General features: G+C 50.8%; 1 protein-coding gene and 1 non-coding gene across 5 annotated transcripts in view; one reads left to right on the top strand and one right to left on the bottom strand.

The window, feature by feature from the left end:
- LOC140409091 (uncharacterized) overlaps positions 1–26,218 on the top strand; it is a 185,155-nt gene that overhangs the window by 65,508 nt on the left and 93,429 nt on the right. The window lies entirely within an intron of this gene.
- trnay-gua (transfer RNA tyrosine (anticodon GUA)) lies at positions 14,365–14,452 on the bottom strand. The gene is given in 2 exon segments: positions 14,365–14,400; positions 14,416–14,452. It is a non-coding gene; the product is annotated as a tRNA-Tyr (tRNA).

The following is a 26,218-nucleotide window of genomic DNA, read 5'->3' as shown; positions in this document are numbered from 1 at the left end:
CTTGAACCACGAGGTTTCTGACCCTGACCCACAGATAGCAAACCGTCTCATTTTTGCTTTTCCTGTGGGATTGTCCACGCAATCTCCATTTTATCATAGATTTAAACTTCCATTTTAAATCATTGCTGTTGCCACAATATACCCAAAAGAAAATGCTAATTGAATCTGACCACAGGAGCTACTTTTATTTTGTTTTAAATTCCTTTTAGCTTTCTTGTCAATTTGCATTTGAGGATGCTGAGGGAAGTAAAGGTAAATGTTCCATGGGAATAGAGGGATACGAACCCCGGAAGTGTAGAAGACTTTAGCTCAGACGGGCAGCATGGTCGGCGCAGGCTTGGAGGGCCTATTCCTGTGCTGTACTTTTCTTTGTTCTTTGGCTGCTAAGCATCAACTTCCAATACTTCTTGATTATTGCTATGACACGAGAGGACCCTTATCCAAAAAAAGGGAGAAGGATAATTCCGGTAATTACAGTTTAGTAAGTTTAATGTTGGTGGCGGGGAAGCTTTTGGAAACAAAAATCTTGGAAAATATTAACAGTCACTTGGATGAGCATGGATTTCTGAATGATACCCAGCATTGATGTGTTAAAGGAAAATCATGTTTGACTAACTTGATTGAGTTTTTTGATGAAGGAAGAAATAAAAGGAGTACAGTTGATATTTACATGAACTTTTATATGTATCATGAGGGGCTTGTTGGCAAAATTGAAACCCATGCTATAAAGGGAGCAGTGGCAGCATGGATACAAAATTAGCTGAGGAATAGAAAAAGACGGAGTTGTGGTGAATGGCTGTTTCATGGACTGTAGGGAAGTATGATGTGGAGATGCTGGCTTGGAGTTGAACTGGGGTGAGCACAATAAGAAGTCTTACAACATTAGGTTAAAGTCCAACATGTTTGTTTTGAATCACTAACTTTCGGAGCACTGCTCCTTCCTCAGGTGAATGAAGAGATGGGTTCCAGAAACATATATATAGACAACATGGGGCGAGATTCTCCGACCCCCCGCCAGGTCGGAGAATCGCCGGGGGCTGGCGTGAATCCCGCCCCCGCCGGTTGGCAGGCCCCCCCCCCGCGATTCTCCGGCCCGAATGGGCCGAAGTCCCGCTGCTAGAATGCCTGTCCCGCCGGCGTGGATTAAACCACCTCTCTTACCGGCAGGACAAGGCGGCGCGGGCGGGCTCCGGGGTCCTAGGGGGGGCGCGGGGTGATCTGGCCCCCACGGTGGCCTGGCCCGTGATCGCGGCCCACCGATCCGCAGGTGGGCCTGTGCCGTGGGGCCACTCTTTTCCTTCCGCCTTCGCCACGGTCTCTACCATGGTGGAGGCAGAAGAGACTCCCTCCACAGCGCATGCGCGGGGATGCCGTGAGCGGCCGCTGACGCTCCCCCGCATGCGCTGCCCGGCAATGTCATTTCCGCGCCAGCTGGCGGGGCACCAAAGGCCTTTTCCGTCGGCTGGCGGGGCGGAAATCAGTCTGGCGCGGGCCTAGTCCCTCAAGGTGAGGGCTCGGCTGGTCAAGGGGCGGGGGATTCCGCACCTTTGGGGCGGCGCGATGCCGGACTGATTTGCGCCCTTTTTGGCGCCGGTCGGCGGACATCGCGCCGATACCGGAGAATTTCGCCGCATATTTATTGGCTTTGTCTATATATATGTTTCTGGAACCCACCTCTTCATTCACCTGAGGAAGGAGCAGTATTCCGAAAGCTAGTGATTCGAAACAAACATGTTGGACTTTAACCTGGTGTTGTAAGACTTCGTACTGTAGGGAAGTATTCAGTGGAGTTGTCTAAAGTTCAGAACTAAGACCACTGCTTAGTTTAAGACATCAATGTCTTAAACTTGGGAGAATTGGGAACAATTTTGAAATTCACCAGGGGGTGAAATTTACAGCACAGAAGGAGGCCACTTTGTCTATTATGTCTGCACCAGCTCACTGAATGAGCAATTAATTTAGTACCAATCACCCAGCTTTTCCCCATAACCCTGCACACTATTCCTTTTCAGATAACAGTCTAATTCCCTTTTGAATGTCTGGATTGAATCTAGCTTCACCACAGTCTCAGGCAGTGTATTCCAGAACTTAACTACTCCCTGTGATTTTTTTTCCCATATCACTTTTCCTTTATTGCCAATTGCTTTCAATATGTGCCTTCTCATTCTTGACCCTTTCATGAGTGCCAGCAGTTTCTCCCTATCTACTCTATCCAGACCCCTCATGATTCTGAATATTTCTATCAAATCTCCTTTTGGCCTTTTATCTAAGGAAAACAATCCCAACTTCTCCAGACTATCTTCATAGTTGAAGTCCCTCATCCCCAGAACCATTCTCATGAATCTTTTCTGTGCTTTCCCAATGCCTTCACATCTTTCCTAAAGTGCAGCACCCAGAACTAGACGCAGTACTCCTGCTGACGCCAAACTAATGTCGCGTACAGGTTCAACATAATCTTCTTGTTCTATGCCCCTATTAATACAGCCTAAGATACAGTATGCTTTATCAACTGCTCCCTCAATCAGTCCTGCCACTTATGCCCATATACTTCTAGGCCGTTTTATTCCTGAAACCCTTCTGGAGTTGTCTCCATTCTTTTATATTGGCCGCAATTCAACCAAAATATTGCAGTCTGGTTTTGGGCACATTTGGCGGGGTGTGAGAAAGACCTTGCTATTCAACGGCACTTTGCTGTTTTTTGGCCTCGGCGAGGAATGCCCTGTCGAAGCTGCACTTTAGTCATTGCCTATTCACTGATCAGGGCGCCATTTTTAAAGGCAGCCCCGATCTTTTGATCCCCCTCAGCAACCCCATCAGAGCCTCTGGACCCCCCCCCCCCACTTCACTCAACTTACCTGTTCCGGGGTCCTTGAGCCCCTCCTCATGCCACCTCTTATGGGTAAGGCACCCCAGGCCTGACATCCATCATGGGCACCATGGAACATGGCACTGCCAGTCTGGCACCCTGGCAGTGCCCCTTCCAGTCTGGCAGTGCCACCTGGACACCCTGACAGTGCCATGCTGGGATGACAGTGCCAAGGTGCCAGGTTGGCAGTGCCAAGGTGGGTGCCATCAGGAGTGCCAGGGTACCACCCTACCCAATGCCCAACCACCCGGAGTATCTAATGGCCTGGGTGACCCCCCACCCGGGGTCTCTAATGGCCTGGGTGACCCCCCCCAGGTGCCGTTAAGATTGGTCCATATTTCTGTGGACCAATACTAAACTGTGCTCTGGAGCGGTGTCCTAGGCGAACACATATTTAAATTAGCCTAATAAGAGCAAGATCCAGATCATGGGGCGAGATTCTCCGACCCCCCCGCCGGGTCGGAGAATCGCCGGGGGCTGGCGTGAATCCCGCCCCCACCGGTTGCCGAATTCTCCGGCACAGGATATTCGGCGGGGGCGGGAATCGCGCTGCGCCGATTGGCGGGGCCCCCCCCCCCGCGATTCTCCGGCCAGGATGGGCCGAAGTCCCGCTGCTAAAATGCCTGTCCCGCCGGCGTAGATTAAACCACCTACCTTACCGGTGGGACAAGGAGGCGTGGGCGGGCTCCGGGGTCCTGGGGGGGGGGGGCGCGGGGCGATCTGGCCCCGGGGGTACCCCCACGGTGGCCTGGCCCGCGATCGGGGCCCACCGATCTGCGGGCGGGCCTGTGCCGTGGGGGCACTCTTTTCTTTCCGCCTTCGCCACGGTCTCCACCATGGCGGAGGCGGAACAGACTCCCTCCACTGCGCATGCGTGGGAATGAGATGTCATTTCCGCGCCAGCTGGCGGGGCACCAAAGGCCTTTTCCACCAGCTGGCGGGGCGGAAATTCGTCCGGCGCGCGCCCAGCCCCTTAAGGTTGGGGCTCGGCCCCCCAAGATGCGGAGCATTCCGCACCTTTGGGGCGGCGCAATGCCCGACTGATTTGCACCGTTTTGGGCGCCAGTCGGCGGACATCGCGCCGATACCGAAGAATTTCACCCATGATGTCTCACGAGGTTCGGTTGAATTCACGGGACGTCTCAAGTGTTGCGAATCTCACAAGATTCAATGGCCTTGTCGTGACACCAGGTTGGGTGCGACGAGGCCGGTATATCACGTCTGTTGTCTCTCCATGTTCCTCCTATCAAATTAAATCACTTCACATTTCTTTGAATTGAACTTCATTTGCCACTTGTCCACCACCAAATTGTCTGTGTCCTTATGAAGTTCTGTATTATCCTCCTCACTGTTCACAATGCTTCCAAGTTTAGTATCATCGGTAAACTTTGAAATAGTGTAAACTGAAAATTGTAAAATCACTGAAGTTTTTTTTTTTATTGTTTTTTTCGAGGACAGCACGGTGGCGCAGTGGGTTAGCACTGCGGCCTCACGGTGCCGAGATCCCAGGTTCGATCCTGGCTCTGGGTCACTGTCCGTGTGGAGTCTGCACATTCTCCCCGTGTTTGCGTGGGTTTCGCCCCCACAACCTAAAAGATGTGCAGGGTAGGTGGATTGGGCACACTAAATTACCCCTTAATTGGAAAAAATTAATTGGGTAAAAATGTTTTTTTCCCAATTAAGGGGCAATTTAGCATAGCCAATCCACAGCCCTGCACATCTTTGGGTTTTGGGGGCGAGACCCAAGCAGACAAGGGGAGAATGTGCAAACTCCACACAGACAGTGACCCGGGGCCGGGATGGAACCCGAGGCCTCGGGACCCTGAGGCACGAAATCGATGAAGTTGAGGTCTAGATTAAAGTAATTTTAGTTGACGTGAACAAGAAGCAAAACCATGTTACTACAGGCTTGCCTAGTCAACTACAAACTAACCCCTTCTGGCATTCCTGTCTGCTCCATACCTATCCTAACTCTGTTATATTTCAACCCACTTGATGTTCACTTCAAGTCACTTCCTGTCCTTTCGTTGCCAGCCTCAAGTCCTTTCTCCCTGTTTCTACCCCTTAAAATGCTCTTCCTCTGATAGGAGGATAAGTATTCTGATATCTTGAAAAAAAGTGCCAATAACTGCTTTACATCTCTTACAAAATAAAGGGATCATCAGAAGTGGTGGCTAAGAGGACAGAAAGACTTTGATAAAGAATCATCCAGACTCTCTCCTCACAGGTGCTATCAGACCTGCTGAGATTGTCCAGTATTTCCTGTCTTCGTTTCAGATTCCAGCAACGGGAGTAATTTGCTTTTATATTGTTGTGAGAGGTTGGAGTAGCTGTTAATTTAACTAAAATTATGAATTTTTGTGTAGGTTTAATTTCAAGAAGGAAATTTACTACAAATGTTGAAGCAACAAGCTATCATTAAATTCAGTGAATCATCATCTATAAACATGAGTCATTTCCTCTTACATGTGTGCCAGGATTCAATTTGTTGATAAGCTTCCCAGCATTGAGTATCAAGGTATGATATAGCTTCAAAAACTCTCGGCTGCTCAAACTGATTATTTTATTATTATTCTTGCACACAACGTGCTCTGAAGCATAATAAAACTGGTAGGAGCATTTAACCTGCTCTCCTGCCCAGGATAGCACTAATCCAGTATAAGATACAATGGTATCCATTTATCTAAATTGATCACAGCATTTGTCAATATGCTGTTCAATGGATGTGCATAAATTCACTTTTCAGCAAAATCCTTGAAATCTGGTCTGGATTTGGAAGCCTTCCAGACCCAGAGACAGTGGATGGCTTCCAAAAATAAGGTTAGCAGAGGGAGGGACTGGAACTTGCCTCCTCTTGCTACTTGACATGAAAGTCTAGAACCAGATTTAGCTGATGTAGTTTGCGGATTCAGAAGCGTGTATTCCGAAATATCTTCATGTTGCTAGATAAACAGCTCAAGAAGAAAAGATGCAGTTCCACAGTGTAGCTGAATGAAGCACTGTCCCAGGATAAATAACTAGCCATACTAGAATCTGAAGTTTTAATCCTGGCTATCTTAACCCAGTTAAACCGGTCTGGAATTTCCATTGTTTTCAGTGGCATGCTGGAAATGTCAGTAAGGTTGAGATTTGATCAATTCCCAATGGCTTGTCCAATGTTTGAATTAGTTGAAGCTGCTGAGAAAAAGTGAATCAGTTTATACCTCAGACCATTTTTAAAAATCCACATGCAGCTGCTGAATCTGCTCTAATGCCAATTAAGGGAAGATTTCTCCTTTTTTCCCAGTTTATTCATGGGTTTCCAATGTGGTAGGCAACAACAACCTTTATTGCCCATCTCTAATTACCTTTGGAAAGGTGGAGGTGAGCCAACTGCTGCAGATAGTGTTGGTGGTACACCTTACTAGTGGAAGTGGAGATTTCAAAAGGAAATTGGATGGTTAATTGAGGGAAATAAAATTGCAGAGCTATGTGGATAGAGCAGGGGAATGGGACTGACTGGATTGCTGTACAGAGAGTCAACATGGACTTGATGGGTTGAATGGTCTCCCTCTGTGCTGCAATGATGCTCTTCGGAATAGAGTTCCAGGAGTGTAACCCAGTGATAATGCAAAAATGGTGATATGTCAGGATGGGATGTGACTTGGTGGGAAAGCACAGATGGCCAAGGGTTACTGCCCTTGTCTTCTTGGGTGGTAGAGGTTGTGAGTTTAGGAGGACATAACCACTGGGTGCCACCGTGTGTTTTTTGGGCAGGGAATGAATGTTTAAGATGGTGAATGTGGTGCTGATCAAGTGGATGATGTTGACCTGGATAGCGTGGAGTTTCTTGATTGTTTCTGGAGCTGTGCCCCCATCCCCATTCAGGCAAATGGGACGTATTCTGTCACACTCCTGATTTGAGCCTTATAGACCAAAAGCTTTTGGGAAATCAGCGAGGTGGGTTCCTCGCTACAGAATTCCCAGTTTCTGACCTGCTCTTGTAGTCACATTATTTATATGGCTTGTCCAGTTCAGTTTCTGGTCAATGGTGGCTCCCAGAATATTGTGGGAGGTTTCGATGATGTGAATACTGTTGGATGTCAAGAGGAGATGGTTAGACTGGCTCCTGTTGGAGATGGTCATTGCCTAGCATTTGTGTGGTGCGAATGTTACTTGCCATTTGTCAGCTAAGACAGATATTGTCCCGATCTTGCTGCATTTGAATATGGACTGCTTCAGTATCTAAGGAGTCATGGATGGTGCTGAAGATTGTGCAATCATCTGCAAACCTCCCACTTCTGACCTTATGATGTAGGAAAAGTCATTGATGAAGCATGTTGAAGATGGCTGGGCTCAGGATACTATCCTGAGGAACTCCTGCAGCGATGTCCTGGGGCGGAGATAATAGGGCTCCAATAACCACATCCATTTATCTTTTTGCTATGTATGATTCTAGCCATTGATTCCTATTGACATAATTTATTTTTAAAAATATACTTTATTCATAAAATCTCTGAAAGGAACATTGCAAAAACATTTCAAATTGTTATAACAGTATATAGTACAATCATATTCATATTTTGTCCAGAGGTCAAGATGGACTTCCGGGTGCGGCGATGACCAGCTGAGTCGCACGTTTCGGCAGCTCCCTGTGAAACGGACTTTTGGGCTCTTGATAGGAGCCCCAACGGCAATTTTAACGGCTGAAAACACCGTGCGGTAAACCAGAAGGGTGTTCCCCCTGGACACGGATGGAAAAAGGAGAGGAAAGTGGCCGGATTGCAGCGGATCCTTTGGAACAACGGCAAGGAAGGCAAGCAGAAACCAAGATGGCGTCGGAAGGTGGCAGTTTCATATGGGGCCCTGAACAACAAGAGTTTTTGAAACGCTGCGTGGAGGAGATAAAAAAGGAAATGAAGAAAGAGTTGTTGGCCCCGATATTACAGGCGATTGAAGGGCTGAAAGAGGAACAAAAGACCCAGGAGCAGGAGCTTCGGGTCGTGAAGGCGAAAGCAGCTGAGAATGAAAACGATATACAGGGCCTGGTGGTGAAGTCGGAGATACAGGAGGCACACCAGAAACGATCTGTGGAGAGGTTGGAGGCACTGGAAAATAACGCAAGGAGGAACAACTTGAGGATTCTTGGCCTTCCTGAAGGTGTGGAGGGGGCGGACGTCGGGGCATATGTGAGCACGATGCTGCACTCGTTAATGGGAGTGGAGGCCCCGACGGGTCCGTTGGAGGTGGAGGGAGCATACCTAGTTATGGTGCGAGGACCGAGAGCAGGAGAAGCTCCCAGAGCCATAGTGGTGAGATTTCTCCGTTTTAAGGATAGAGAAATGGTCCTTAGATGGGCGAAGAAAACTCGGTGTAGTAAATGGGAGAACGCGGTGATCCGCGTCTATCAAGATTGGAGTGCGGAGGTGGCGAGAAGGAGGGCGAGCTTTAATCGGGCCAAAGCGGTACTTCACAAAAAAAAGATAAAGTTTGGAATGCTGCAACCGGCAAGACTGTGGGTCACATATCAAGGGAGGCACCACTACTTTGAGACGGCGGATGAAGCGTGGACTTTTATTGTAGAAGAAAAATTGGAATGATTGGACTACGAAAATGAACGTTTGGACAAAGTGGTGGGACGAGTGGGGGGGGGGGGGGGGGGGGGGGGCGAAGAGGGATTGTATTGTATGATTAATCCTGCGGTATGGTAACTTTTCTTTCTCCCACAGGTGGCGATGGGGGGAGGTGGGGAGGGAGAGGAGATGGGGCGTTGGCCATGGGAGGCGGGGCCGAGGGAGAGGCGCGGGCTTGGTTCCCGCGCTATGATAATTATGGCGGGAATAGAGAAGCAGGAAGGAGGGGGCACCGCACGGGGCGAGCCGTGATCACGGGGGGAAGCCGAGGTCAGCCAGAGTTTGCTGACTTCTGGGAGCAACATGGGGGGAGTAATTATGCTAGCGGGGGGTCTAGCGGGGGGGGGGGGAGGGGGGAATTACTGAGTTGCTGCTGCTGGGGAAAGGGGGGAGTGGGTGCGGGAAAGGATGGGCGGGGGGGCACCGTCTGGGAGAAATACAGCCGCGTGGGAACTGGGCGAGAAGCTGGAAAAAGATGATGGCTAACCGGCAAGGGGGGGGGGGGGGAAGCCCCCCAACTCGGCTGATCACGTGGAACGTGAGGGGGCTTAACGGGCCGATAAAGAGGGCACGAGTACTCGCACACCTTAAGAAACTTAAAGCAGATGTGGTCATGTTACAGGAAACGCACCTGAAACTGATAGATCAGGTTAGGTTGCGCAAAGGATGGGTAGGGCAGGTGTTCCATTCGGGGCTGGATGCGAAAAACAGGGGGGTGGCTATATTAGTGGGGAAGCGGGTAATGTTCGAGGCAAAGACTATAGTGGCGGATAACGGGGGCAGATACGTGATGGTGAGTGGCAAATTACAGGGAGAGATGGTGGTGTTGGTAAACGTGTATGCCCCGAATTGGGACGATGCCAATTTTATGAGGCGAATGCTAGGACGCATCCCAGACCTAGAGACCGGAAAGCTGATAATGGGGGGAGACTTTAACACGGTGTTGGAACCAAGGCTGGATAGGTCGAAGTCCAGGACTGGTAGGAGGCCGGCAGCAGCCATGGTGCTTAAGGATTTTATGGAGCAGATGGGAGGGGTGGACCCGTGGAGATTCAGTAGACCTAGGAGTAAGGAGTTCTCGTTTTTCTCCTATGTCCATAAAGTCTATTCACGCATAGACTTTTTTGTGTTGGGTAGGGCATTGATCCCGAGGGTGAGGGGAACGGAATATACGGCTATAGCCATTTCGGATCATGCCCTACACTGGGTAGACTTGGAGATAGGGGAGGAAACAAGAGGGCGTCCACCCTGGAGAATGGATATGGGACTAATGGCGGATGAGGGGGTGTGCTTAAGGGTGAGGGGATGCATTGAAAAGTACTTGGAACTCAATGACAATGGGGAGGTTCAGGTGGGAGTGGTCTGGGAGGCGTTGAAGGCGGTGGTTAGGGGGGAGCTGATATCAATAAGGACACATAAAGGGAAGCAGGAGAGTAAGGAACGGGAGCGGTTGTTGCAAGAACTTTTGAGGGTGGACAGACAGTATGCGGAAGCACCGGAGGAGGGACTGTATAGGGAAAGGCAAAGGCTGCATGTGGAATTTGACTTGCTGACCACAGGCACTGCAGAGGCACAATGGAGGAAGGCGCAGGGTGTACAGTATGAATATGGAGAGAAGGCGAGCAGATTGCTGGCACACCAATTGAGGAAAAGGGGAGCAGCGAGGGAAATAGGGGGGGTGAGAGACGAAGATGGAGAGACGGAGCGGGGAGCGGAGAGAGTGAATGAAGTGTTCAAGACATTTTATAAAAAATTGTATGAAGCTCAACCCCCGGATGGGAGGGAGAGAATGATGGAGTTTTTGGATCGGCTGGAAATTCCCAAGGTGGAAGAGCAGGAAAGGATGGGATTGGGAGCACAGATCACGGTAGAAGAAGTGGTGAAAGGAATTAGGAACATGCAGACGGGAAAGGCCCCGGGACCGGACGGATTCCCAGTTGAATTTTACAGAAAATATTTGGACTTGCTCGCCCCGCTACTGACGAGGACCTTCAACGAGGCAAAGGAAAGGGGACAACTGCCCCCGACTATGTCAGAAGCAACGATATCGCTTCTTTTAAAGAAGGAAAAGGATCCGCTACAATGCGGGTCCTACAGACCAATCTCCCTCCTCAATGTAGATGCCAAGGTCTTGGCCAAGGTAATGGCAATGAGAATAGAGGAATGTGTCCCGGGGGTGGTTCATGAAGACCAAACTGGGTTTGTGAAGGGGAGACAGCTGAACACGAACATACGGAGGTTGTTAGGCGTAATGATGATGGCCCCACCAGAGGGTGAAACGGAGATAGTAGTGGCGATGGATGCCGAGAAAGCATTTGATAGAGTGGAGTGGGATTATCTGTGGGAGGTGTTGAGGAGATTTGGGTTCGGAGAGGGGTATGTTAGATGGGTGCAGCTGTTGTATAGGGCCCCAGTGGCGAGTGTGGTCACGAATGGACGGGGATCGGCATATTTTCGGCTCCACAGAGGGACAAGGCAGGGATGTCCTCTGTCCCCATTACTGTTTGCACTGGCGATTGAGCCCCTGGCGATAGCGCTGAGAGGTTCCAAGGGATGGAGGGGAATACTTAGGGGAGGAGAAGAACACCGGGTATCTTTATATGCGGATGATCTGCTACTATATGTGGCGGATCCAGCGGAGGGGATGCCAGAAATAATGCGGATACTTGGGGAGTTTGGGGATTTTTCAGGGTATAAATTGAACATGGGAAAGAGTGAGCTGTTTGTGGTGCATCCAGGGGAGCAGAGTAGAGAAATAGAAGACCTACCGTTGAGGAAGGTAACAAGAGACTTTCGTTACCTGGGGATCCAGATAGCTAAGAATTGGGGCACATTGCACAGGCTAAATTTGACGCGGTTGGTGGAACAGATGGAGGAAGATTTCAAGAGATGGGACATGGTAGCATTGTCAATGGCAGGGAGGGTGCAGGCAGTTAAGATGGTGGTCCTCCCGAGATTCCTTTTTGTGTTTCAGTGTCTCCCGGTGGTGATCACGAAGGCTTTTTTCAAAAGGATAGAAAAGAGTATTATGGGTTTTGTTTGGGCCGGGAAGACTCCGAGAGTGAGGAAGGGATTCTTACAGCGTAGTAGGGATAGGGGGGGGCTGGCACTACCGAGCCTAAGTGAGTATTATTGGGCCGCTAATATTTCAATGGTGAGTAAGTGGATGGGAGAGGAGGAAGGAGCGGCGTGGAAGAGATTAGAGAGGGCGTCCTGTAGGGGGACCAGCCTGCAGGCTATGGTGACAGCCCCATTGCCGTTCTCACCAAGGAACTATACCACGAGTCCGGTGGTGGTAGCTACACTGAAGATTTGGGGACAGTGGAGACGACATAGGGGAAAGACCGGAGCACTGGGGGGGTCCCCGATAAGAAACAACCATAGGTTTGCCCCGGGGGGAATGGATGGGGGATATGGAATGTGGCAAAGAGCAGGTATAACGCAATTGAAAGATCTATTTGTGGATGGGAAGTTTGCGAGTCTGGGAGCGCTGACCGAGAAATATGGGTTGCCCCAAGGGAATGCATTCAGGTACATGCAATTGAGGGCTTTTGCGAGGCAGCAGGTGAGGGAATTCCCGCAGCTCCCGACACAAGAGGTGCAGGACAGAGTCATCTCAAAGAAATGGGTGGGGGACGGTAAGGTGTCGGATATATATAGGGAATTGAGAGACGAAGGGGAGACTATGATGGACGAACTAAAAGGGAAATGGGAAGAAGAGCTAGGGGAGGAGATTGAGGAGGGGATGTGGGCAGATGCCCTAAACAGGGTAAACTCGTCGTCCTCGTGCGCCAGGCTAAGCCTGATTCAGTTTAAGGTATTACACAGGGCACATATGACTGGAACACGGCTCAGTAAATTTTTTGGGGTGGAGGATAGGTGTGCGAGGTGCTCGAGAAGCCCAGCGAATCATACCCATATGTTTTGGTCATGCCCGGCACTACAGGGGTTTTGGATGGGGGTGACAAAGGTGCTTTCGAAAGTAGTAGGAGTCCGGGTCGAACCAAGCTGGGGGTTGGCTATATTTGGGGTTGCACAAGAGCCGGGAGTGCAGGAGGCGAAAGAGGCCGATGTTTTGGCCTTTGCGTCCCTAGTAGCCCGGCGCAGAATATTGCTAATGTGGAAAGAAGCCAAGCCCCCGGGGGTGGAGACCTGGATAAATGATATGGCGGGGTTCATAAAGTTAGAGCGGATTAAGTTCGTCCTAAGGGGGTCGGCTCAAGGGTTTACAAGGCGGTCGCAACCGTTCGTCGAATATCTTGCGGAAAGATAGATAGGGGAGAACAAAGAAGGCAGCAGCAGCAGCCCAGAACTTGGGGGGTGGGGGGGGGGGGGGGGGGGGGGGGGGGGGGGGGGGTGGCCTGAGACAAGGCAGTTGCCAATTAGGGCTAGTTTTTATTTTTGTTATTTAATATTTATTTATTTGTTGTTGTTTTCTTTTGTTCTTGTTTAAATAAAAAAGGTCATTATTATCTGTATTGTTATAATGTTGTGTAAAGGATGCACAATGTACTGTGTTGGTTGACCAAAAATTTTCAATAAAATATTATTTAAAAAAAAAAAAAAGATGCACTCTGAGGTGCTTCAATTCAGTAATGAGAACTTTATATACATTTTAATATTTTCATTAGAGAGTAGAATTCTTTTCAAACTATATACGCAGTCACGTTGGACTCTGTGGTGTTTCAGTACATTAACATATGTTTAGGATTAAACACACAGTCCAAAGGGTTTTACACATTTACCAGCCCACAGTGTATATTAGGTGAAAGGCTTTACACAGTGGCCTTTCCCCATTGCATCTTGGCGGTGGCTGCCCCAAGCTTTAGTACATCCCTCAGCACATAGTCCTGGACCTTGGAAAGTGCCAGTTTGCAACACTCGGTTGAGGGCAATTCTTTGCACTGGTAGATAAACAGGTTTCAGGCAGACCAAAGAGCAACTTTCACCGAGTTGATGACCCTCCAGCAGCAGTTGATGTTTGTCTCACTGTGCACCCCTGGGTACAGCCCGTAGAACACAGAGTCTTGCGGCACAGAGCTGCTCAGGATGAACCTTGACCAAATACCACAACATCTCTCTTCAGATGTTCTTTGCAAAGGCACATTCCACAAAGAAGTGTGTGACCATCTCTCAACCCCCCCCCCCCCCCCCCCCCCGCCCCCCCCCCCCCCCCCCCCCCCCTCCCCAACCCCGCAGCCACTTTGAGGGCAGTGTGCAGTGGCACAGAGACTTTGGGCATGCACGAAGGGTCTGACAGGGTCTTGATGCTTGTTTGAACGTTCTGGTGATGAGGCATTCTGCCAAATTATTCTGACAGTCTGCTCAGGGAACCACCCCACAGGATCCAAAATTTCCATTTTCCTCAGTGCCTCAAGGACATTACATGCAGACCACAGCTTGATGGCCTTGTGCTCAAATATGTTCTGTTGAGTGCACATTTTCCCCCTGTCTGCGTGGGTTTTCTCCAGGAGCTCTGGTTTCCTCCCACAGAGGTGGATTGGCCATGCAATTTAGCCCCTAGTTACAGGGAAAAAGAAGGGGAGTGGGCCTAGGTAGGGAGCTCTTTCCAAGGGTTGGTGAAGACTCTGTGGGCCGAATGGCCTCCTTCTGCACTGTAGGAATTCTATGATTCTTCTTTTTAAAAACAAAAACAAATTTAGAGTACCCAATTCATTTTTCCAATTAAGGGGCAATTTAGCATGGCCAATCCACCTACCCTGCACATCTTTGGGTTTTTGGGGCGAAACCCATGCAAACATGGGGAGGATGTGCAAACTCCACACGGACAGTGACCCAGAACCGGGATCGAACCTGGGACCTCGCCGCCTTGAGGCAGCAGGGCTAACCCACTGCGCCACCGTGCTTCCCAAGAGAAGGGAGGCTTCCTTCGAGCCGGAATTGAACCAGCGACCTAAGGATGTCAGTTTTAATTGTCTACAGTCCTCCTCTCTACCAGCTGAGCTATCGAAGGAGAGGCCTTCTATGATTCTTCTTAACAAATGTTTCCATGAGGGGCAGGTGATATGGCACGGTCCAACTACTTGGGAGTGTTCCGTGGCAACATGGCCAGAGCCCTCCTTTGCAACACCGGGGACAGGTGGAACCTCAGTACATAGTGACACTTGGTGTTTGCATACCAGGGATCTATGCGCAGCTTGATGCAGCAGGTGGGCGACATTGGGTATGTTTCTCCCTCCCTTATCTGGAGATTTGTGCATGGTTTCCCTTCAGACACGGTCCATTTTGGATCTCCAGATGAACTTGAAGATGGCTTGGGTGACTGCTGTGAGGCAGGATCAGGATATGGGCCAGACCTGCACCATGTACAGCAATCCCGAGAGTACCTCACACCCGATGACCAGGTTTTTGCCTGCAATAGAGTGGAAGCGTTGCTCCTATATGCCCAGTTTCTGCTTTACCTAGACAATATGCTCCTCCCAGTTTTTGGCAGATGCCCAGGAGCTCTGAACCATATCCGTAGCACCTTCAGGTAATTTGACCTAATGATGAAGGGGACAAAAGATTGGCTAACCCAGTTCCCAAAGAACATAGCTTCGCACTTTCCACGGTTTACCTTGGCTCCCGAGGCCAGTATGAGATGGTCGCAGACATTCATTAGCCTGCACACCAAGCAGGGGATCCTTGATGAGAGTAGCAGCATACATTAGAATGCCAGTGAGCTGTGTCATAGACTAGGAAGATAAATCTGTGATTCAGCAAGTTACTCAGGCATTCCATGGAGGGAATTGTCAGTCAAAGACAAGCAGGTATTTTCCCATGGGTTGGGCAGTTTAAAGGTTTTTCAGCCTAAACTGATTGTGAACATCTCCAAGTGACTAGCGAGAGTTCAAATGCAAAGCAAACTAAAATAGGGGGATAAAATAGAAATGAGAAAAAAATCTGCAATAAGCCATCTATTTCTCCTCTGAAATTATTTGGTGCTGCTCTGGGCTCTTCGGGAGCATAAAGATAGGACTCGGCCATTCAGCCCCTCAAGCGTGTTCCACTATTCAATGAAACTATGGGTGATCTGTGACCTAACTCCTTGGTTCGCCTTGAAAATTCAATCAAATCACCATTAACCTTGTAAATTCCAGGAGAAACAGGAGTTTCTGTAATTATACTCGCAATTTGACCCTTGAAGTCCAGGCATCACTCTGGTAAATCTATGCTGCACCTCCTTCTAAGCCAACAAATCCTACCTAAGATGTAGTGTCCAGAACTTCTTACAGTATTCCAGATTGCACATTCTCCGGGTGCTCCGGTTTCCTTCCACAGTCCAAAAATGTGCAGGTTAGGTGGATTGGCCAGACTATATTTGTCCTTAGTATCCAAAGGTGTGCAGGTTAAGTGGGATTACAGGGTTAGGGCAAGGAAATGGGCATAGGTAGAGTGCTCTTTCAGATGGTCAGTGTCGACTCAGTGGGCCGAATGGCCTCCTTTTGCAACGTAGGAATTCTCTGTTCTATGGTGTCTATCCAGGGTTCTATATAGCTGAAACTTGATTTCCACTCCCTTGATTCTGGTTTCTGGATATAAAAGCCAGCATTCCATTAACGGTTTTGATTATTTTCTGTTTGTGATATTTTCTTGATCTATGTACCTGGATCTCTGCTTCTAGTATTTCCCCATGCTGTTCTAACCTTTTAGACCCAAAATGGATGACTTCACATTTGCCTACAATGAAATCCATTTGCTAAAGCATTTCTCCATTTACTTAATCTATCAGTATCTCTTAGTAACTTTATGTTTCCCTCTACACTGCTTACAATATTGCCTTTTTTGTGTCATCAGCAAATATGAATGTGGCTTTCTATTGAATCAGTCGTTGGTGAATGCGGTGAATAGTTGAGGTCCCAATACGGGTCCTTGCAGAACAACATAATTCAATACTTATTGCTTTGGAATTTCCAGCCTGAAAACTTCCTCCAGTGCAAATACCAACACAAAGCAATTATTCAGCATGTGTGCCGTTTCTATATTTTCATTGACAATGTCACCATGTTTAAGGGGCCACAATGTTCTTGACCACCCTTGTTTTCCTAACAAAATTGCAAAAATACTTTTTGTTGATTTTGATAACCTTTTTGAGTTTCTTTTCATAATTCCATTTTGTAGCTGCTACTATCTGTTTTGTCACCCTTTGCTATTCTTTGTATGTTTCCTGTTTGCCTGGGTCTGTGCTTTCTTTTGCATTTTTCTATGCAAGAAAGCTGCTGATTTACATGCAACTATACCAGAATATGAGTCTATGCCTCTTTTTCCTCCTATTGAGTTTCCCGCCAATAAAACTATTGCTACAATTACAACCACATTTTGCATATACAGAGTGCCTTTAATGTAAAGATATGTCCCAAAATAATTCACAAATAGGTGTACGAATCAGCTACCTATCTAGGAAGGAGGAACTGAAAGCTTTTTCAAGGAGATGGGTTTTGAGAAGATTTTTAAAAGTGAAGAGATAAACAAAGAGGCCGAGAGATTTACAGAAGAAATACTGAAGGGGGGGGTGATGCAGTGGTTAGCACTGCTGCCTATGGTGCTGTGGACCTGGGTTTGATCCTGGCCCCAGGTCACTGTCTGTGTGGAGTTTGCACATTTTCCCTGTGTCTGCTTGGGTTTCACCCAAAGATGTGCAGGGTAGGTGGATTGGCCACGCTAAATTGCCCCTTAAATGGAAAAAATTATTGTGTACTCGAAATTAAAAAAAAGAAAAGTACTGAAGAAGAAAACTGAGCAACTGAAAGTTCTAAGTCAATAAAGTGATGGAAAGTGTTGTTAACAGTGCTATCAAGCGGCACTTACTCAATAACCTGCTCATGACACCCAGTTTAGGCTCCAACTGAGTCACTCAGCTCCTGACCTCATTGCAGCCTTGGTCCAAATCTGGGACAAAAGAGCTGAATGCCAGAGTTGTTTTTTTAAAATATAAATTGAGTACCCAATTCATTTTTTTTCCAATTAAGGGGCAATTTATTGTGGTAAATCCACCTACCCTGCACATCTTTGTGTAACACGGGGAGCGTGTGCACACTCCACACGGACAGTGACTGGAGTCCGTGAGCCAGAGCCGGGATCGAACCTGGGACCTCGGTGCCGTGAAGCTGCAGTGCTAACCCACTGCGCCATCGTGCTACCCTCTGAATGCCAGAGTTGAGATGAGAATGACTGCCCTTGACATCAAGGCATCTTTTGATTGAATTTGTTATCAAGGAGCCCTAGCAAAATTGGAGTCAATGGGAACCAGGAAGAAAACATTCTGTTGGTTGGAGTCATGCCTGGCACAAAGGAAGATGGTTCTGGTGGTCAATCATCGCAGTTCCAGGACACCACTGCAGGAGTTTCTCAGGTAGTGTCCTCGGCCCAACCATCTTTAACTGCTTCATTAATTACCTTCCTTCAACATAAGGTCAAAAGTTCACTGATGATTGTACAAAATTCAGCACCATTTAGGACTCCTCAAATAATGAAGCAGTTATCAGGCTTGGCTGACAAGTTGCAGGTAACATTCGCGCCACACAGGTGCCAGGCAATAAACATCCAACAAGAGAGAATTTAACCATCGGTCCGTTGGCATTCAATAGCATTACCATTGCTAAAGTCATCCACTTTCGATGTGCTGTGGGGTTGGCAATGACCAGAAACTGAACTGGACTAACCATGCAAATAATGTAACTACAAAAGCAGGTCAGAGACTGAATCCTGCAGTGAGTAATTCTGAGTAATTCACCTCCTGACTCTCCAAATCCTGCCCACCATCTACAAGGCACAGGTCAGGAGTGTGAGAGAATACTTTGCACTTGCCTGGATGAGTGCAGCTCCATCTACATTCAAGGGGTGGCACAGTGGTTAGCACTGCTGCCTCACAGTGCCAGGTTCAATTCCAGCCTTGGCTGACTGTGTGGAGTTTGTACATTCTCCCTGGTTTCCTCTCGGTTTTCTCCCATAGCCTAAAGATGTGCAGATTAGATTGGTCATGCTAAATTGCCCCTTAGTATCCAAAGATATGCAGGTTATGTGGGATTGCAGGAGAAAGGGACTAGGTAGGGTGCTCTTTCAGTGTCAGTGCAGACCCAATGGGCTGAATGGCCTCCTTCTGCACTGTAGGGATTCTATGGATTCTAAGTAGCTTGACACCATCAGGACCACATCCAAACATTCACTCCTCCACCACCGATGCACAGTAATAGCGGTGTGTACAATCCAAGGAATTTACCAAGGCTCCTTAGGTTGTACCTTCTAAACCCATGACCACTACCATCCAGAGGATAAGGGGCAACCACTCACCATCCTGACTTGGAAATATATCACCATTTCTTCAGTGTTGCTGGGTCCAAATCCTGGAACTTGCACCCCTAACAGCACTATGGGTGTACCTACAACACATGGACAGCAGCGGTTCACCACCTGGAACTTGCACCCAAACAGCACTATGGGTGTACCTACAACACTTGGACAGCAGCGGTTCACCACCACCTTCAAGGACAATTAGAGGTGGGTAATAATGCTGACCTAGCCAGTGACGCCCATATCCCATGAATAAATAATTTTTAAAAAACAGTGTTGGGAGAGGGGCCTCCACCTAATGTGCAACCTGGCAGATTTGACCCTCTGGTTTGCTGGCCAGTGAAAAGGGGGAGAGAATGTATCTCCTTTCCAGGTCCCCAGTGCCAATCAGAGGCCCCTCTCCAATTTTCTCTCCTGATGTCCACCCTCCCCATGCCCTGTCCAAAATGTCCCCCACTGGCCTCGCCAGGGCCTGACAGCTCAGCCCCAGCGTGGTACTGGAGTTATTGGAGGTTCAGTATATCAGTGAATGCATCTTTGATGTCCTATCTGCAGAATCGCAGTGCCCACCTCTCCTGTTGACATTGTAGCTGCTGATTGGCCAGCATCTCTAGAGGTAGAGCTTTCTCCTGGAACGGGTGGCGCAAACCACACTTCATAGTAACTAAAGGCCATAAAATTAAAGTGGGGCAAGCCAGCCCGCTGGAGGTGGGCCCCTCCCCTGACATTTACCCTGCGGTGTGGAGAATCTATCCTCAGCATATAATCCAACCCATTGATTTTAAAACATCCACCCACTTTTACAATTCTCCCTATGGCTCATTTGATCCCATCACTTCAAGGTAATGTAGTAGTTATCCTAATAGACTAGCAAAGCTAAGCATGAGTTTATTATTTACCAAATATGAATCTCAATTCAATAAATCTCATCATTTGTGGGTGATTGGATGGCCTTTGGAATGGTCTAGCAAGTCACGTAATTGGAAAAATAATGCAATTACAGAAAGAAAGCCCATTATCACCTTCCCACCTTCTAATGGCAATTACAGATAAACAACAATTTGCATTTAAGTAGATAAAAGATCCTGAGGTACTTCACAGAGGCACAGCTAAAAATAAAAATGACTTTGCCAGTGGTTCCTATGCTGCGAACGATAACCTTCCCCTGGTGGTTGCAGCTTGTGCTCTCTATGTCCTCCCTACCCCATCTTTTGCTGTTGTTGTTCTGTGGACTGTCCAGGTCCAACTTTATAAGCCTCCTCAAAAGCTAATTTTTTGATCACACATTTATCTAATTGCCTCTGTCTCTGCACGATCAGACCATTTGTTTGAAATCCAGCTCTGGATGAGTCATTTGTTTCCTCTAGCTAAACATTGGGAAAGCCAAAACTATTGACTTAGGCTCCGCCCCAATCTTTGTATCCCTAATGTCTTTGGCTGAATCAGATTGTTTGCAACTTCAACACATTTAGACCTGAAGTAGAGCTTCTGACCTCATTTCCTCTGCACATTTTCACCAATGTTATAACCATTCCCACTCTGTTTATCCGAGGGCACATTAAAGGTGCTATACTACAACGACTTACATGTATATAGAACTTCTAACTTAACAAAACATCCCAGGAGGCATAAAACAAAATATGGCACTGAGCCACATAAAGAGATATTAGATCAGATGACCCAAAGTTTGGCCGAAGAGGTAATTTTTTAAGGAATGCCTTTTTTAAAAAATCCTTATTAGTGTCACAAGCAGACTTACATTAACTTTATTTATTTTATTTTTTATAAATTTAGTGTACTCAATTATGTTCTTTTCCAATTTGAGGCAATTTAGTGTGGCAAATCCACCTAACCTGCACATCTTTGGGTTGTGGGGGTGAGATCCACGCAGACATGGGAAGAATGCAAAAACTCGTGGACAGTGACCCAGGGCGGGGATTCGAACCCGGGTCCTCTGCACCGTAGGCATCAATGCTAGCCACCATGCCACGTGCCGCCCTTTAAAGGAATGTCTTAAAAGGAAAGTGAGATGGAGAGGTGTAGGGAAGATATTCCAGAGTTTTTGGGCCTAGGCAACTGAAGGCGTGGCCACCAATGGTGGAGCAAACAAAATTGGGGATGCGCAAGAGGCCAGAATTGGGGGATGCAGATATCTTTGTGGAATGTAGCACTGGAAGTGATTACAATGATAAGGAGGGCAACGCCATGGGGGGATTTAAAAACAAGGATGAAAATGTTTAAATCAAGGCACTGCTTGACTGAGGTCCAGTGCAGATGAGAAAGCACAAGGGTGATGATCGAACATGACTTTGTGCAAGTTGAGATATGGGAAACAGAGTTTTCGATGATCTCAAGTTTACAAAGGGTAAAATGTGGGAGGCCAGCTAGGTGTATGTTAGAACAGTCAAGTCTTGAGGTAACAAAGACATAGAGGGTTTCAGCAGCAGATTAACTGAAACAGTGAAGTTGTGCAATTTTACACAGGAGGAAATAGGCAGTCTTAGCAATGGCGCGTATATGAGTTCCATAGCTAATCTAAGGGTCATATGTGGTACTAAGTTACAAACAGTCTGACTTATTATTAGACCGTTGCCAGACGAGAAATGGAGTTAGTAGCTAAGAAATGGAAATTGGAGTGGGGACCACAAAATATGGTTTCAGTCATCCCAATACTTTAATTGGAAGAAATTTCTGCTCATCCAGCACTGGATGTCCACTAAGCATTCTGAATGTTTTAAATATAAATTTATTTATTTATATATATATATATCTGTGTGTGTGATAAAGTGATATTTCTGTTTAACACAGTGGTCAGTTTTTAAAAAAGGAAATTCAGTATATTAATGGATATCACATTAAGTGAAGTGCTTGGGAGGAATTTGGACTTCTGGTTCCCAAAGCATTCCATTGCTTGCCGGTTTTTCTCACTTCATATCTGGGTTTGTTGTAATAGGAATTTCAATGAACAATTATTTTCAAAAGCATGTGTAAGTGCAGCATTTTACGGTAAAATGCTGCACTTACATATGCTTTTGAAAATAATTCCTCCTCTTCACTCACCTTTCAGTAAAAAAATTACATTTTGCATCCAAGTCACACACTAAATCACACTAAACACAATCTTGACTTGGAAATATATCGCCATTCCTTCACTGTTAGGGTATTCAAACTTGCCCCTTGCCTGAGGTGTGATGATCCTCAGGTTAAATCACCACCAGTCAGCTCTCCCCCTCAAAAGGAAAACAGCCTATGGTCATCTGGGACTATGGTGACTTTACCTTATCTTACCTTACTGGGTAAAATCACTCAATTCCCTCACTAACAGCACTGTGGGGGCACCTACACCAGATGGGTTGGCAGCGATTCAAGAAGGAAACTCACTTCCATCCTCTCAAGCGGTTAGCAATGGGTAATAAATGCCACACCCACATCCTATCAACAGATAAGCAAATAAATTGAAAGATAAATCATGAAGTACAGCTCCATGTTTGTCTTTTGCCATCTCACCCGGTTGTTGGCCTGGCTAACAGAGGAGGGTTATCACAGTCAAGCCTGATCCACAAGTACCCACACAACATTCCCGTAGGAGTCTCTGAATAACGTTTCAGCAACAAGATTTTCTTCAATGCCTCCTAGCCTGGAGCAGAAGCAAAGGTCAGTTCACAGCACAGGCCAAGAATAGACATTCATATGTTGTTTGATAATAGCATTCTCGAATTTACACACTGAGGGAGGTGAAGTTAGCAAATCATTTCCCAATGTATCAACAAAGAAGGCAAACTAAGAAGATGATTTAAACAATTTTCTTTAATTTTGATGGCTGTTTTTAGCCCCTCGTTCAAAAAAGACTAAATAAGGGGGAACTGGTGGGTGAGTTGATGGCCATGGGACACAGATTTAAGCTAATTGGCAAAGGAACTAGAGATAAACAGGATGATGTTGTTCTGATCTGAAATCCACTGCCAGAAAACAGTGGTCAGTTTTTTTTTAGGTGGCGGAAGCAGCGAATGGTACGTTGTGAAAGGGAATGTGATATATGACTGAAATAAAAGAATTACAGGGATCCTATGATGGGGTGCGGGGCTAATTGGACGTCTCTTAATTCACCCTGGGCTGAGTGATCCGTCTTCCAAAAGAGCACTCCCTGGCTGATACACATTCCGCATGGGAAAATGAATGGAAACGGAATAAAAAACGAGCATGGGGTTTGTGGAATGGTTGGACAGAGGAGGGTGTAGGAAAGCTCATTTCCTCTTGTCCTTGCGCAGTCGGGGAGGCTGTTGCACACCTCGGAATGAGCACATTGATTTAGAGCCATTGCTGCCTCCACTTCCTCCTCTTTCTGGGGATGCTGGAAAGAGTGGCAGGATCAGAGTGTGTAAGCAGCGGCCGCTCGCTCAGTCCCTCCTCTCTGCCCTAGTTAAGAGTGCGCAGGAATTTCCGGCGGTTCACGCCCTTGCAGGAATAGATAGAGAGAGAGAGTGCGAAAATTTGCTGATTTTCTTACCTGGCAGCCCAGCCTCTCTTCCCCCTCCCCCAGAGGTTGCTTAGCCGCCGGACCGACGCGAGCTGCTTCCCTCCCTCGCTGCAAATCTGTTTGCATCGCGACGTGTGTGCCGAGTCTCCCCCCTTTTTTTCCCTTTTGTTCCTGTCGAGGAGGAGAAGCAGCAGAGGGAAAGAATCATGTCTGGTTCCAACTCGGCGACGATTGACACGGTCAAGAGAAAAATCCAGTTCCTGCAGCAGCAGGCGGGATGAAGCGGAGGAGAAGGCTGAGCAGCTACAGCGGGAGCTGGACAGCGAGCGGCAGGCCAGGGAAAGAGTGAGCAGCTTAATTCATCCCGGGTGTGGAGGGCCCGGGTTGTGGAGGATGGGGGGGGGCCCCGGGTGTGGAGGATGGGGGGGGACCCGGGTGTGGAGGATGGGGGGGGACCCGGGTGTGGAGGATGGGGGGGGCCCCGGGTGTGGAGGATGGGGGGGGGGCCCCGGGTGTGGAGGATGGGGGGGCCCCGGGTGGAGGATGGGGGGGGGGCCCCGGGTGTGGAGGATGGGGGGGGGGCCCCGGGTGTGGAGGATGGGGGGGGGGGGGGGGGGGCCGGGTGTGGAGGATGGGGGGGGGGGGGGGGGCCCGGGTGTGGAGGATGGGGGGGGCCGGGTGTGGGGGGGGGGGGGGGGGGCCCGGGTGTGGAGGATGGGGGGGGGCCCGGGTGTGGAGGGATGGGGGGGGGGGGGGGGGGGGGCCCGGGTGTGGAGGATGGGGGGGGGGGGGGGGGGGGCCCCGGGTGTGGAGGATGGGGGGGGGGGGGGGGGGGCCCGGGTGTGGAGGATGGGGGGGGGGGGGGGGGCCCGGGTGTGGAGGATGGGGGGGGGCCCGGGTGTGGAGGATGGGGGGGGGGGGGGGGGCCCGGGTGTGGAGGATGGGGGGGGGGGGGGGGGGGGGGGCCCGGGTGTGGAGGATGGGGGGGGGGGGGCCCGGTGTGGAGGATGGGGGGGCCCGGTGTGGAGGGGGGGGGGGGGGGGGCCGGGTGTGGAGGATGGGGGGGGGGGGGGGGGGGCCGGGTGTGGGGATGGGGCCCGGGTGTGGAGGTGGGGGGGGGGGGGCCCGGGTGTGGAGGATGGGGGGGGGGGGGGGGGCCCGGGTGTGGAGGATGGGGGGGGGCCCGGGTGTGGGTGGGGGGGGGGGGGGGGGGGGGGTGTGGAGGATGTGGGGGGGGGGCCCCGGGTGTGGAGGATGGGGGGGGGGGGCCGGGTGTGGAGGATGGGGGGGGGGGGGGGCCGGGTGTGGAGGATGGGGCGGGGGGCTGGTGTGGAGGATGGGGGGGGGGGCCGGGTGTGGAGGATGGGGCGGGGGGGGGGCCGGGTGTGGAGGATGGGGGGGGGCCCGGGTGTGGAGGATGGGGGGGGGCCCGGGTGTGGAGGATGGGGGGGGGGGGGGGGGGTGTGGAGGATGTGGGGGGGGGGCCCCGGGTGTGGAGGATGGGGGGGGGGGGCCGGGTGTGGAGGATGGGGGGGGTGTGGAGGATGGGGCGGGGTGTGGAGGATGGGGCGGGCGGGGGGGGGCTGGTGTGGAGGATGGGGGGGGGGGCTGGTGTGGAGGATGGGGGGGGGGGCCGGGTGTGGAGGATGGGCGGGGGGGGGGCCCGGTGTGGAGGATGTGGGGGGGGCGGGTGTGGAGGATGTGGGGGGGGGGCCCCGGGTGTGGAGGATGGGGGGGGGGCCCCGGGTGTGGAGGATGGGGGGGGGGCCCGGGTGTGGAGGATGGGGGGGGGGCCCGGGTGGTGGAGGATGGGGGGGGGCCCCGGGTGTGGAGGATGGGGGGGGGGCCCGGGTGTGGAGGATGGGGGGGGACCCGGGTGTGTGGAGGATGGGGGGGGGGCCCGGGTGTGGAGGATGTGGGGTGGGGGGCCCCGGGTGTGGAGGATGTGGGGGGGGGCCCGGGTGTGGGGTGGGGGGCCCCGGGTGTGGAGGATTTGGGGGGGGGCCCGGGTGTGGTGGGGGGGGGCCCGGGTGGGGGGGGGGGCCCTGGGTGTGGAGGATGTGGGGTGGGGGGGCCCGGGTGTGGAGGATGTGGGGTGGGGGGGGCCCGGGTGTGGAGGGATGTGGGGTGGGGGGGCCCCGGGTGTGGAGGATGTGGGGTGGGGGGGCCCGGGTGTGGAGGATGTGGGGGTGGGGGGCCACGGGTGTGGAGGATGTGGGGTGGGGGGCCCGGGTGTGGAGGATGTGGGGTGGGGGGGCCCGGGTGTGGAGGATGTGGGTGGGGGCCCGGGTGTGGAGGCTGTGGGGTGGGGGGGGCCCGGGTGTGGAGGATGTGGGTGGTGGGGGGGCCCGGGTGTGGAGGATGTGGGTGGTGGGGGGGCCCGGGTGTGGAGGATGTGGGGGGGGGGGGGGGCCGGGTGTGGAGGATGTGGGTGTGGGTGGGGGCCCGGGTGTGGAGGATGTGGGGGGGGCCCGGGTGTGGAGGATGTGGGCGGTGGGGGGGCCCCGGGTGTGGAGGATGGTGGGGGGGCCCGGGTGTGGAGGATGTGGGGGGGGGGCCCCGGTGTGTGGAGGATGGGGGGGGGGGGGGCCGGGTGTGTGGAGGATGGGGGGGGGTGTGGAGGATGGGGCGGGGGTGTGGAGGATGGGGCGGGGTGTGGAGGATGGGGCGGGCGGGGGGGGCTGGTGTGGAGGATGGGGGGGGGGCTGGTGTGGAGGATGGGGGGGGGGGCCGGGTGTGGAGGATGGGGCGGGGGGGGGGCCGGGTGTGGAGGAGTGGGTGTGGGTGGGGGGCCCCGGGTGTGGAGGATGTGGGGGGGGCCCGGGGTGTGGAGGATGTGGGGTGGGGGGCCCCGGGTGTGGAGGATGTGGGGTGGGGGGCCCCGGGTGTGGAGGATGTGGGGGGGCCCCGGGTGTGGAGGATGTGGGGGGCGGGGGCCCCGGGTGTGAGGATGGGGGGGGGGGGGTGCCGGTG

The sequence above is a fragment of the Scyliorhinus torazame genome, chromosome 3, assembly GCF_047496885.1.
Source record: "Scyliorhinus torazame isolate Kashiwa2021f chromosome 3, sScyTor2.1, whole genome shotgun sequence".
Lineage (NCBI taxonomy): Eukaryota > Metazoa > Chordata > Chondrichthyes > Carcharhiniformes > Scyliorhinidae > Scyliorhinus > Scyliorhinus torazame.
This window is presented reverse-complemented; position numbering and strand designations above follow the sequence as displayed.